The sequence below is a fragment of the Lagenorhynchus albirostris genome, chromosome 6, assembly GCF_949774975.1.
Source record: "Lagenorhynchus albirostris chromosome 6, mLagAlb1.1, whole genome shotgun sequence".
NCBI classification, from domain to species: Eukaryota; Metazoa; Chordata; class Mammalia; order Artiodactyla; family Delphinidae; genus Lagenorhynchus; species Lagenorhynchus albirostris.
The window spans coordinates 57,953,729-57,968,453 of NC_083100.1; the positions used below are offsets into that span (position 1 = coordinate 57,953,729).

Consider the following 14,725-nt stretch of genomic DNA (forward strand, 5'->3'; position numbering starts at 1 on the left):
ATGAGTTTGGGGGTGTTCCTCCCTCTGCTATATTTTGGAAGAGTTTGAAAAGGATAGGTGTTAGCTATTCTCTAAATGTTTGATAGAATTCACCTGTGAAGCCATCTGGTCCTCAGCTTTTGTTTGTTGGAAGATTTTTAATCACTGATAAAACTGATTTTTAATCAGTTTCAATTTCAGTGCTTGTGATTGGTCTGCTTATATTTTCTGTTTCTTCCTGGTTCAGTCTTGAAGGTTGTGCTTTTCTAAGATTTTGTCCATTTCTTCAAGGTTGTCCATTTTATTAGCATATAGTTGCTTGTAATAATCTCTCATGATCCTTTGTATTTCTGCAATGTCAGTTGTTCTTCTCCTTTTTCATTTCTTATTCTATTGATTTGAATCTTCTCCCTTCTTTTCTTGATGAGTATGGCTAATGGTTTATCAATTTTGTTTCTCTTCTCAAAGAACCAGCTTTTAGTTTTATTGATCTTTGCTGTTGTTTCCTTCATTTCTTTTTCATTTATTTCTGATCTGATCTTTATGATTTCCTTCCTTCTGTGAAGTTTGGGGTTTTTTTTCTTCTTTCTCTAACTGCTTTAGGTGTAAGTTTAGGTTGTTTATTTGAGATGTTTCTTGTTTCTTGAGGTAGGGTTGTATTGCTATAAACTTCCCTCTTAGAACTGCTTTTGCTGCATCCCATAGGTTTTGGCTTGTTGTGTTTTCATTGTGATTTGTTTCTAGGTATTTTTTGATTTCCTCTTTGATTTCTTCAGTGATCTCTTGGTTATTTAGTAGTGTATTGTTTAGCCTCCATGTGTTTGTATTTTTTACAGTTTTTTTCTGTAATTGACATCTAGTCTCATAGCATTGTGGTTGGAAAAGATACTTGATATGATTTCAGTTTTCTTAAATTTACCAAGGCTTGATTTGTGACCCAAGATATGATCTATCCCGGAGAGTGTTCTGTGAGCACTTGAGAAGAAAGTGTATTCTGTCGTTTTTGGATGGAATGTGCTATAAATATCAATTAAGTCCATCTTGTTTAATGTATCATTTAATGCTTGTGTTTCCTTTTTTATTTTCATTTTGGATGATCTGTCCATTGGTGTAAGTGGAGTGTTAAAGTCCCCTACTATTATTGTGTTACTGTCAATTTCCCCTTTTAAGGCTGTTAGCATTTGCCTTATGTATTGAGGTGCTCCTGTGTTGGGTGCATAAATATTTACAATTGTTATATCTTCTTCTTGGATTGATCCCTTGATCGTTATGTAGTGTCCTTTTTTGTCTCTTGTAATAGTCTTTATTTTAAAGTCTATTTTGTCTAATATGAGAATTGCTACTCCAGCTTTCTTTTGATTTCCACTTGCTTGGAATATCTTTTTCCATCCGCTCCCTTTCAGTCTGTATGTGTCCCAAGATCTGAAGTGGGTCTTTTGTAGACGGCATACGTACAGGTCTTGTTTTCGTATCCATTCAGCCAGTCTGTGTCCTTTGGTTAGAGCATTTAATCCATTTACATTTAAGGAAATTATTGATATGTATGTTCCTATTACCATTTTCTTAATTGTTTTGGGTTTGTTTTTGTAGGTCCTTTTCTTCACTTGTGTTTCCCAGTTAGAGAAGTTCCTTTCGCGTTTGTTGTAAAGCTGGTTTGGTGTGCTGAATTCTCTTAGCTTTTGCTTGTCTGTAAAGGTTTTAATTTCTCTGTCAAATCTGAATGAGATCCTTGCTGGGTAGAGTAATCTTGGTTGTAGGTTTTTCCCTTTCATCACTTTCAACATGTCCTGCCTCTCCCTTCTGGCTTGCAGAGTTTCTGCTGAAACATTAGCTGTTGACATTTTGGGGATTCCCTTGTATGTTATTTGTTGCTTTTCCCTTGCTGCGTTTAATATTTTTTCTTTGTATTTAATTTTTGATAGTTTGATTAATATGTGTCTTTGTGTGTTTCTCCTTGGATTTATCCTGTATGGGACTCTCTGTGCTTCCTGGACTTGACTATTTCCTTTCCCATATTAGGGAAGTTTTCAACTATAATCTCTTTAAATATTTTCTCAGACCCTTTCTTTTTCTCTTCTTCTGGGACCCCTGTGATTTGAATGTTGGTGCATTTAATGTTGTCCCAGAGGTCTCTGAGACTGTTCAATTCTTTTCATTCTTTTTTCTTTATTCTTCTCTGTGGTAGTTATTTCCACTATTTTATCTTCCAGGTCACTTTTCCATTCTTCTGCCTTAGTTATTCTGCTATTGATTCCTTCTAGAGAATTTTAAATTTCATTTATTGTGTTGTTCATCATTGTTTGTTCATTCTTTAGTTCTTGTAGGTCCTTGTTAATTGTTTCTTATATTTTCTCCATTCTATTTCCAAGATTTTGGATCATCTTTACTATCATTACTCTGAATTCTTTTCCAGGTAGACTGACTATTTCCTCTTCATTTGTTTGGTCTGGTGGGTTTTTACCTTGCTCCTTCATCTGACACATGTTTCTGTCTTCTCATTTTGTTTAACTTACTGTGTTTGGGGTCTCTTTTTCACAGGTTCGTAATTCCCATTGTTTTTGGTGTCTGCCCCCAGTGGATGAGGTTGGTTCAGTGGCTAGTGTAGGCTTCCTGGTGGTGGGGACTGGTGCCTGTGTTCTGGTGGTTGGGTCTTGATCTTGTCTTTCTGGTGGGCAGGACCGTGTCCAGCAGTGTTTTTTGGGGAGTCTGTGAACTTAGTCTGATTTTAGGCAGCCACTCTGCTAATAGGTGGGGTTGTGTTCCTGTCTTGCTAGTTATTTGGCATGGTGCATCCAGCACTGGAGTTTGTTGGCCATTGGGTGGAGCTGTGTCTTAGTGTTGTGACGCAGATCTCTGGGAGAGCTTTCGCCGATTGATATTATGTGGGGCTAGGAGGTCTCTGGTAGTTCAGTGTCCTGAACTAGGCTCTTCCACTTTGGAGGCTCAGGCCTGACACTAGGCCGGAGCACCAAGACCCTGTCAGCCACACGCCAGGTCCGTGGGGATTTTCTTGCCTTTTGGGAAGTCTGAGGTCTTCTGCCAGCATTCAGTAGGTCTTCTGCAGGAGTTGTTCCACATGTAGATGTATTTTTGATGTATTTATGGGGAGGAAGGTGATGTCTTACCCCTCCGCCATCTTGAAGGTCCCCCTACAATAGGAAACTCCACTGAAGACACCAACCGCCTCAAGAGCTAGAGGTACATAGGCATTTTTTCAGAGGGTTTACAACTTGGTTTTTTTTCTTTTCCTTTGTGCTTTGTCTAGTTTCACTTGTTCACAGGGTACCTCATGCAGAGGCCTCGCACCCAGCAGTTCACATTAGAGTGCCTAGTGAGAAATGGCTGCCCTGCCACCTCAGCTCGGTGGGTCAAGCCCTGTGCAGAAGCGCTGCCCTGACACTGCAGCTCAAGATGGCAGTGGAAGGCCTGGGTTGTTTGTTTTTTTTCTGCATGAGCTGTTTGTGTATTTCGGATTTAATCCCTTGTTGGTCACATCGTTTGCAAACATTTTATCCCATTCTGAGGGTTTTCTTTTCATTTTGTTTATGGTTTCCTTTGCTGTGCAAAAGCTTTTAAGTTTAAACATGCACATTTAAGTATAGGCTTGACTCTGCTGCTGACTAGGATTTTAAGTCTTTGAGCTGGTCATATAGTTTTTTTTGGCCTCAAGAAATTGAAGGTCTCCTCTTGCTCCTCAGTATAGATCCTCTAAAAGTTGTAAAACTAAGAATAATAACAGTAGTAACTAACGTTTATTGAGCCTCTTTATGTGAGAAAGTCAGCTAAGTACTTTACCGGATTATCTCCTTTAATCTTTGTAACAATCCTTTTGAGAGTAGGTATTATAGTAACATGGGTATCTTTGGGGATGATAGGTTTATGGTGAGTTATCAAGGGATTCTATGGGTGTGTTTTAATAGTGCATCCTTTATTTTTAAATATGAAATCATGGAGGACAACCAGACCCTTCCACAAGATGCCCTTTGGTGTCATTGTGGAGACTGAACACTGGACTGTGTTAGTATTTAGACTAAGTGGATCACTGTATTTTGAGTAATTGGCTTACTCAAAAGAGAGAAGTTAAAACATCCTGGAATCTGTCCAAAGGAAGTTGCAGCATAGTTCAGATGGGCCCTTCACCCATTGAGGCATGCCACTCTAGAACTGCAACTCTTATGTTCAGTGTTTAAAATAAACCCTTATCAAATATTAAAAGAAGTTTCCAGATTACAGAATAAGAAAGCCTATGTTCAAATTTTAAATATAAAAAACTAAAACAAACTATCTTTTCCTATAATGTAGCTTAGTTCTCTAATGGTTGCTTGTATCAAATGCTACCCTCCCTTCTTTAAGTACCACAGAAATGTACAAATCCAAATAGTCTTGTTCCTTTCATAGGGACAACAACAACACAAATAAATAAGAAAGGATTTATACTTATGCGATGGTGTAAATTATACATAAATGTGCAAAGCTGCCAATAATTTAGCATGTATATTTTCTTTCTTTCTTTCTTTCTTTTTAATCTGTAGGCTTCTTTATAAAAATTTATTTATTTATTTTTGGCTGCATTGGGTCTTCCTTGCCGCGTATGGGCTTTCTTTAGTTGCGGCGAGTAAGGGCTACTCTTTGTCACGGTGCATGGGCTTCTTATTGCGATGGCCTCTCGTTGCGGAAAACAGGCTCTAGGCGCGTGGACTTTGGTAGTTGTGGCATGTGGGCTCAGCAGTTGTGGCGCACGGGCTTAGTTGCTCCGCGGCATGTGGGATCTTTCCAGACCAGGGCTCGAACCCGTGTCCCTTGCACTGGCAGGCGGCTTCTTAACCACTGTGCCACCAGACAGCCCCACAGCATGTGTATTTTATTTTATTTATTTTTTTATGTGGGTGAATAATTATTTTATTTTATTTTTTAACATCTTTATTGGAGTATAATTGCTTTACGATGGTGTGTTAGTTTCTACTGTATCACAAAGTGAATCAGCTATACATATACATACATCCCCATATCCCCTCCCCCTTGCATCTCCCTCCCACCCTCCCTTATCCCACCCCTCTAGGTGGTCACAAAGCACCGAGCTGATCTCCCTGTGCTATGCAGCTGCTTCCCACTAGCTATCTATTTTACATTTGGAGGTGTATATATGTCCATGCTACTCTCTCACTTCATCCCATTTTACCCTTCCCCCAACCATGTCCTCCTGTCCCCATGCCTAGGGGCAGGACAGGAATAAAGACGCAGATGTAGAGAATGGACTTGAGCCATGTGTATTTTAAATCGCAGTACACTTAATAGAATGAGATCTGGATTAATTTCTTTAAAGTTTTTACAATGGAACCATATTAAACGATTAACATAATTTATCTAAGTATTAATGATATATAATGGTAACTAAGATTTATAATATAAAGCATATATATGCTTATATGTATATAATATAAAACATTTATAATGATATAAATTAATTATATTTAAGATGTCAGCACACTTAATACATTTTCAATAGTTGACTTAAATTTAGGTTGACATCTTCAGGTTTTCATCATTTCAGTCTTCAGAGTGCTTATTAGCATTTTATTGTCAAAGTTGAAGCTTACTTAGCTCTTTGAAACTGACAAAAGACCTCTGAGTTGACAGTCATCTCCTAAATAAACAAGATTTTGAAGGCAGTTGAAGTGTCTTTCAAATCAGTACTCCAGAGACTATATGTAAAACTTACTGAAGAGAGTTTATTATGATTTAGAGGCAAAATGAAAAATAAACAAAAAACCCTCTCAGCTTTTTAACACAATTCAAGTTTACCATTTTTCATGGTATCTCTCAGAAGTAGGGAAACCAATAACAATGAATAAAGATTTGCTTCAGAACTATAAAAGGAAAAAATCAAAGATACTATTACTAATGTTAGTACTTTTGAGAAATAAAATAATGAAGAAAATTTTTAAAAATAACTTTAATGTAAAATAAACTTTTGGGAAAGTTCTAAAATATGCAGTCATAGCGGCATGGATGTATATACACTACCAAACGTAAAATAGCTAGCTAGTGGGAAGCAGCCGCATAGCACAGGGAGATCAGCTCTGTGCTTTGTGACCACCTAGAGGGGTGGGATAGGGAGGGTGGGAGGGAGGGAGATGCAAGAGAGAAGAGATATGGGAACATATGTATATGTATAACTGATTCACTTTGTTATAAAGCAGAAACTAACACACCATTATAAAGCAATTATACTCCAATAAAGATGTTTAAAAAATAATAAAATATGCAGCCATGAATAGTTTTTTTATTAAAGGGCCAAGTCAGATCAGTGTGCTCACCAATTATGCTTTATATACAATAGAGATACCTGCAGAAATTTTGATTCAGTAGAATCAACACAGGGCCCAGACATCTATTACTATAATTGTCTTTCTGTGTGTATGTGTGAGATCCTGTTGTAAAGGTTACAACTAATGGATTAGATCCATGATTCTCAAACTTTTTGGACTTAGATCCCTTTACACTTTAAAAATTGTTGAAGAGGGCTTCCCTGGTGGCACAGTGGTTGAGAGTCCGCCTGCCGATGCAGGGGACACGGATTCGTGCCCCGGTCTGGGAAGATCCCACATGCCATGGAGCGGCTGGGCCCGTGACCCATGGCCGCTGAGCCTGCGCATCCGGAGCCTGTGCTCCGCAACCGGAGAGGCCACAACAGTGAGAGGCCCACGTACCAGAAAAAAAAAATTGTTGACGATCTCAAAAGAATTTTTATTTATGTGGGTTATATCTGTGATATTTACTATCTTGTAAATTAAAAGATTTTTTTAAATACCTATTAATTCATTTTAAAAACAATAATAAACCCATTACATGTTAACATACTAACATTTTTATTAAGGTAACCATATTTTATGAAACATATATAGAAGGGTGGCATTTATACATTTCTGTAAATCTCTTTAATGTATGTCTTAATATTAAGAAAACTGGATTCTTGTAAATGCTTGTGTGCATTCAATCTCTGGTAGTATCTTATTTTGGTTGAAGTATATGAAGAAAATCTGACCTCATACAAATACACATTTGGTAAAGAGTATCTTAAGAGACTTTTCAGATAATTTGGTTTTTTTTTTTTTGCGTTATGCAGGCCTCTCACTGTTGTGGCCTCTCCCATTGCGGAGCACAGGCTCCAGACGCGCAGGCTCAGCGGCCATGGCTCATGGGCCTAGCCGCTCCGTGGCGTGTGGGATCTTCCTGGACCGGGGCACGAACCCGTGTCCCCTGCATCGGCAGGCGGACTCTCAACCACTGCGCCACCAGGAAAGCCCCTTTACAAATAATTTGGATATTTCTCTTTGCTATCACACCAAAACTGGTTAAGTGGTAGTTTCTTAAATACTACTTGCAATGTAGAATCTGAAATGTTATAAATAAGCATTTCGTATTCTGTTACACTGAAATCCATTGGTCTGTCTTGAACTCTGAATGGATCTTTCAACTATGCATTATTCTGTAACATCATGCATTGGTCATTTGGAAAATATTGGTTCAGTGAGTTATTTAGGTCTTTCAAACATTGAAACATTTCTGTAAATGATGAAAAAAATCACATTTGTTAGTATCATCATTAATTTCATCAGAAAACTCATTTAAGTAGTGGGAAGCTGTCGCGTTCAGGGTGGCAGATACAGAATTTCCAAAATTCTTATTTTCACGTGAAAGTTTGGACTTTATCACTCACTGGCAGTTATTTTCCTTCAGGTGGCAGGCTCAAGTTTGTTCATTTTTGAGCAAATGCCCAGTCTCAATAACCAGAATTTATGTTAGCTGTTCTTCCAAGAAAAAAAAATGGTATTCCATGGGAAAAGCCGCCAGCTCAGCTTTCACCTCAAACAATACTTCTCCTAAAGAAAACGATCCCCACAAGGATCCCAGATGTCTTTTACATCATTTGGTATGACGCTAACGCTTCCTCTTTTGGAGAGTTTTTCAAATGTGGAGGTGCACATCTCTAAATGTAATCCAGATTAGAAACAACAGAGGAAACAGAGTTAGGAAAAAACTGTCTAAATATGTGACCCACAGTAGCTAATTTAATATGCCATTGTTCATTAAAAGCAGTACCACTGGTATAAAATAATGCATTAGATTCTATACTTAGTATCTGAAAGACCAGGTTCTTTTGAAACTGAAAACAACAGAGAAACACTGTTCAACTGATGATGTGATTTAATATTTCTGACACTGAAAAATGCAACCAGAGCATCCACTTTAAAAGATCTACAGCTGATCCTGCAGGAGGAGATATTTTAGGCAAGTTATTTTTTTAACATCATACTTCTTATTTTAATGTCTTCCTTATTAATTCATGCATTTGAAAATAGTTTCATCTTGGAATTTTACAGCAAGTTATGGTTTGAGTTTATGGGAAGAAAAATAATCAAACTTTAGGCTTACAAATGGTAGATATAACCAAATTCCCTTTTCCTTCTAACATTTTCTTGAAACTCATCAACACAGAGAGTTTTTATTCATCCATAAATTTTCATGGCACTTTGCACTATTCCTCCCATAATAGTTGTTTTGGTCCTGCATATTATTTTAAACCACGATTCAACAATCTTTAGAATTGGAAACTGCAATTCATGAATCCCAAGCATCCTTTGTATTTCAGGTGGCACCTGTTCTCTTCACACAGCAAATGCTTTCAATTCAGTCTCATCCTTTAGTCCACTATGTTGCTAAGATGCCTACGTTGTCACACATTTTCTCTTTAACATGTTTTCAGTTCATATTTGCATACATTTTGGCCATCAAATGAGGAAACAATATTTAAGATGCACTGCTTCCTTGCACCTCTGGCCAGCCGTTACTTTTTTTAAAACCATTAAGACATTTTTAAAAGTGGCCATTTTCTTTGTATTGATATTAAATCTATTCTGACCATATCATAAGAGCAGGAAGCTGGAGCCATTCAGACAGGCATTTGTCTATGAGTCTGAAGAATTCAGCAAGGCTTGCAAATGTGCCATGACTTTGTGAGCTGGTTGCTTCAACATTTAGCACCTACTTTGTTCCAAGCATTGTATTAGGTGATAAGACTGATGCAAAACAAATGATGTGAGCAGTGTCAACATCACTACCACCACCTGGTCTTTGAGAGCTTTGAGAGCTCTCTGTATGCTGGGTACTCAGGATAGGGGTTTACATATATTCCATTCATTATCTCATCCCTATGAGGTAGTTTTTATTATCATTCCAGTTTTACAGATGAAGAAACTGAGACTTCTCCTTAGATCCTGGAACTAGTAAGCGAAGCTGAGATTCTTTTACAGAGGAGACAAGCTCTTAACCACCTAACTATAGATAACAATGAACTTTAAGTTTTTTTAATTGTTTTAAGGCTTTATGGAAAGGGTGATTAGGCAGACTGAGGAGGAGAGTTTATAAACAACAGCTCTCTCTTTTTTTATTTTTTTATTGAAGCATAGTTGATTTAAAATGTTGTGTTAGTTTCGGGTGTACAGCGTAGTGATTTAGTGATACATATATATATTCTTTTTCAGATTCTTTTCTCTTGTATGTTATTATAAAATATTAAGTATAGTTCCTTGAGATTCTTGTGCTACATAGTAGGTCCTTGTTGGTTATCTATTTTATATATAGTAGTGTGCGTATGTTCATCCCAACCTCCTAATTTATCCCTCCCCCACCACTCTCCCCTTAGGGAACCATAAGTTTGTTTTCTATGTCTGTGAGTCTGTTTCTGTTTCATAGATAAGTTCATTTGTGTCATATTTTAGATTTCACATATAAGTGATATCATATGGTATTTGTCTTTCTCTTTCTGACTTCACTTAATATGATGATCTCCAGTTCCATCCATGTTGCAGCAAATGGCATTATTTCATTCTTTTTTATGGCTGAGTAATATTCCATTGTGTATATATACCACAGCTTCTTGATCCATTTATCTGTCAATGGACATTTAGGTTGCTTCTATGTTTTGGCTATTGTAAACAGAACGGCAGCTCTCTGTGTGCATTATTTCTGATAAAAAAGACTATATGAGGTGTTCAGCAAAATTCCCTGTGGTTTGGGCATTAGAAGGCTTAGGAAGGCACATCCATAGGGGAAGGAGAGCAAGAGAGAGCTGGGATGGAGAGTGTAGAAGTCACCAGTTAGAGTCTCAGAAGGACCATGAGAGCAGGAAATAGCTTGGAAAGAGGGCATAGACATAAATTTCATGAATTAATTCCACCTTTGTAAGAAAATGTGATTGTTAGGATTAAAAATACATCACCCATCCACCACTTAATTATTATTAATTCAATAATATATATCTATTTGTTTAATAACTGGTCCTGTTGAAAATAGCATAGTGCCCTATTCTGTGGTGTTCACCAGTTTCACTAATGTGTGGAACATAGTAGATACTCAATAAAATATTTATTGAATGAAAATTTTTTGAGAGTCTGTAATGTACACGTATGCATTGACCATTTCTGTACTTTATTCTTTTTTTTTTTTTTTTTTTTTTTTTGCGGTACACGGGCCTCTCACTGTTGTGGCCTCTCCCATTGCGGAGCACAGGCTCCGGATGCGCAGGCTCAGTGGCCATGGCTCACGGGCCCAGCCGCTCCGCGGCATGTGGGATCTTCCCGGACCAGGGCACGAACCCATGTCCCCTGCATCGCAGGCGGACTCTCAACCACTGCGCCACCAGGGAAGCCCTCTGTACTTTATATGAATGAATTTGTGGGCTATATGAAGTATTTACACTTTTTCAGACCACATGTCCAGAACCTCAAATTCTTTTAAAGATAAAATGCATCTTAATTATGTAGTTACTCACTGCATTGGCCATTCTGGAATCTCTGTTATAAATACAAGGCTTAGTTGATTGTTTACCCATGAGATTGGAATGGCTTTCCACCTTGTAAATTATGTTTGTCTGGTGAATTTTAATGGAAAGTTTAATTACCTGTTTCTAAAGACAGCTTAATTAGTTGCTCAAGAGACCCCTCTCTCAATTCATGTTTGGAGGATAGTTTTGTTGATTTGTTTTTAATTAAAAAATATATATAAAAGGAAAAGTCAATGCAAAAACAAAACCAGGCATGCTGCTCAGTAACTTTCCTTGAAGCCCTGGTAGGCATTTGATGAAGGAGCTGCATGTATCTAAGAAAGAGCATAATATCATTTTACCCACTACCCTCAAAATAATTAAAAAGGCTTTTAAAATGCCAGAAATTAATCACCAAGGCTGACCTCACTTCTCTGGATGTTGTAAACCATTTGTCAGGTTTAGCACTGAATTGGGGAAGGTCATTTTCAGCTGCGAATATTTCTGCTTGCTGATGGTCCTGGGTCTTTGCAGCCCCGGGCCTTACTAAAGTAAGAGTCAGTTTCCTCACACTTCTAGTAATCTTATTTCCAGGTCCCAGGAAAGCAGGTGGAGTGGACAGAGGAGTAGGTGTGAAGTCTGGAGGCCTGGGTTCCCACCATTGCTCCTTTGCTTAATGATTTCTGCCCCTGATCAAGTACCTTAACACCTTTGCACCGTCATTCTGAAAAAAGGGAATGTGAGGATACAGTGAAATAGTGTATGTGACAAAGCAGTTTGTAGAATCTAAAACTCTGACTAAATAAGTGCTCCTGATTTGGAGGCAGTGAAAGAGTTGGGCCTGGGTGGTTTTTTTTTTTTTTAAACAAAACAAGTAGAAGAATACAGTAATTAAAACTATTGTAAAGTAAGACTGGAACAGGATTATGAAGCCATTTACCTCACAGATTACTTCTTGCTGTGCACCATGGTGACAGAATCAGGCCTGCTGCTGGAAGGGATTTTGTAAGACTCCCCCAGTCACCCAAACCTGCTTTCCTGAAACTAGATGATAATTTCCTGCTAATAGGCAGGGACATGCTAAACCTAAAGATTAACTGTGACCCATCTTCCCAGAGCATTGATCTTACTCAGTGGTCATTGATCGAAAACATTTTTATTTTAAACATTTTATATGGGCACATTTAGGGGAGCTTGAAGAGCCACCCCTGGATCCCTGCACACCCCTGTTCACTGTTGGTTGCTATTGGGGACATTTTGGTAGAAAGGGTAGTAAAGCACTAGCTGAAGCTGGCCAGATAGCCTTAAATAACTTTTTTTTTTTTGCGGTACGCGGGCCTCTCACTGTTGTGGCCTCTCCCGTTGCGGAGCACAGGCTCTGGACGCGCAGGCTCAGCGGCCATGGCTCATGGGCCCAGCCGCTCCACGGCATGTGGGATCTTCCCGGACCGGGGCACGAACCCGTGTCCCCTGCATCGGCAGGCGGACTCTCAACCACTGCGCCACCAGGGAAGCCCCCTTAAATAACTTTTGACCTTATCAACCGAAGATCTTCAATTGCTCCTTAAATTATCTCCCATTAACCTATCCTTTGTGGAGGAGGAAAATGGCAAAGTAGATCCCTCTCAATACATTAAAATGTCACTCAGAGATAGATGTTAAATCATCCTTTAATCTTTCCTTCTTCCTTCTTACAGGAAGTTGATTGCAGTCTGACTTTCTGTGTCTTATTTTCTAATGTGCTAATCATTTGTGGGCCTGGTGGTCTAGATGCCTCAAATCACTCATAAGATATCAAGGTTCAAATGGAACACAGTATATATATATGGAAGAATCTAATTATATATAGATTTCATATATATCATATATATGTATGATATATATATGAAAGAATCTAATTATCTCTTCTACGAAAAAGAACGTTCAAGTTAGGGGAATTTCAATTTCATTAGGAACCTTTGAACTAACAGGAATTTCATAAGATGAAATACTATGGACACGATATAAAGTTTATATTAGAAAAATGCCGAGATGCAGGCTATTTTTACTTTTTCAACCTCATTATCTTAATGTAAAACATTCCATGTGGCAGTGTCATTACAAAGAAAAGACAATATTTGGCAGTGAGGTGAACAATTAACACATCTATGAATAATTCTCATGCTTATACTTCTTCTCAGGGAAATTATTTATGAAAGTTAAATCTGTTACCTTCAGGCCACTATTGCCATTTTCAAACATTAAAAATAGGCTTTCAAAAGTATGTTTGAACTTCACAAGTACACTTTATACTGTGAGCCCACGTTGCCATTTTCAAATATTAAAAATAGGCTTTCAAAAGTATGGTTGAACTTCACAAATACACTTTATACCATGAGCCCACGTTTATCTTTATTGAGCCTTAAAATAAATTACATTTGGAATATTCTAGTCAAATTACACATATAGGAAATAGCTTTTATAACTTAAGTTTTAAGAAATTCGGTAGCAGGTCCTTTTTAAAATAACCACATCACACAGACTTCATCTTATCCTAATCAGTTGAAGTCAGTGGTAGAATGAGAAAACTGAAAATATAGTGCCTGGCTTTTATTCTGATTCACTGGCTTGCTTTTGTTAAATTGGTGATTGTGAAATGTTCACTGAACTGCAATAACTTGAAATAACCTCTAGTGGCAGTTTAAAATCTGAAAATACTCCTAATGTCAGTCTGAAGCTGCTTTTCAATATGTATATATATGCATATGTGTATACATATACATACATATGTATATTACAGTGAAAAGCTCTCTGAACAAGTGAAAACATCTCTGATCCCAGAGTTTTGCACTGGATTTAAAGTCTCTAATTGTTGATATAGTGTTAGAGCTTCTTTAATCTCATCTCCTCTATTGTTACAGAACAATAAGTGTTTCTTTAAGTTGTGCAAGTAATAGGTATCAAAATTTTGGGTAAAACAAAAACCAAAAGGTAATGACATATTTCCCTAATTAGCCCTCAACTTCACTTAGGGGGGAAAATTGAGAAAAAGTTCCTGTGGGGGCCAGTTTCAGCTTTTCATTCGGAAGAGCTGAGAAAGAATGTTATGATCATGATCATACAACCATCACTGCGAATGGCCAAATACTGGAGTGTGTTAGACTAGAATACTTTACTCTTATTATGTAATTTTATATATAATTACATGTATATATTAACTTGTTAGATGATTCAGGGCAGGAAAACATCTGCCATTTATTTTATTTTATCGTCCCAAAGCACTTATTATATAAATTGTTATCAGTACACCAGGGCTACAATCTAGTATCCATTAAGAACTTGTAAATGAAAAAATAAGACTGTGTCCTATGAGTTAACTTTAAGATCACCACCTGAGATATTTGGACAGAGATATGCAAAATCATCATAAAGAGACACCTGGAAAAAGGAGACTCAAAGAGCTCAGAGCTGCTTATGCCCATCTAAGCAGTGACTGAAAATGAAGGTGCCTCTCACTAAATGGGGACGGAGCATTCTAGTCCTGTGGCAGGGCCATCCTAATTGTAGAGGACTCAAAGGATGTCTTAATTCTATGCGTTAAATATTCAGTTCATCTAACACACTCCACTTGTCTGATTCCATTCTCATCTGCTTCCTAATTATTTTTTGTTTCCAGTGTAGATATGCTGCCCCAAAAAGGGCATGTTGGTCACCCACTTTATGATAATTATATCTCATATCTTAGTATAAACTAGACAGCCATCATTCTGCTTTTACTTATCAGTTTCATGAGCTTGGTATTATAATGTCATTCTCTCCCCTTGAGAAATAGACATGACCTCCTTGCTGACAAATTAAGTTTCTGAGCCTGCAAAACTGAGTACCACACAAAAGCCTGTAGTAAATTAGCCAGAGCTACCTTGAAGGGACTCACTCCTAGCC

General features: G+C 37.7%; 1 protein-coding gene across 3 annotated transcripts in view; it reads left to right on the forward strand.

The window, feature by feature from the left end:
* CHN1 (chimerin 1) overlaps positions 1 to 14,725 on the forward strand; it is a 177,302-nt gene that overhangs the window by 104,431 nt on the left and 58,146 nt on the right. The window lies entirely within an intron of this gene.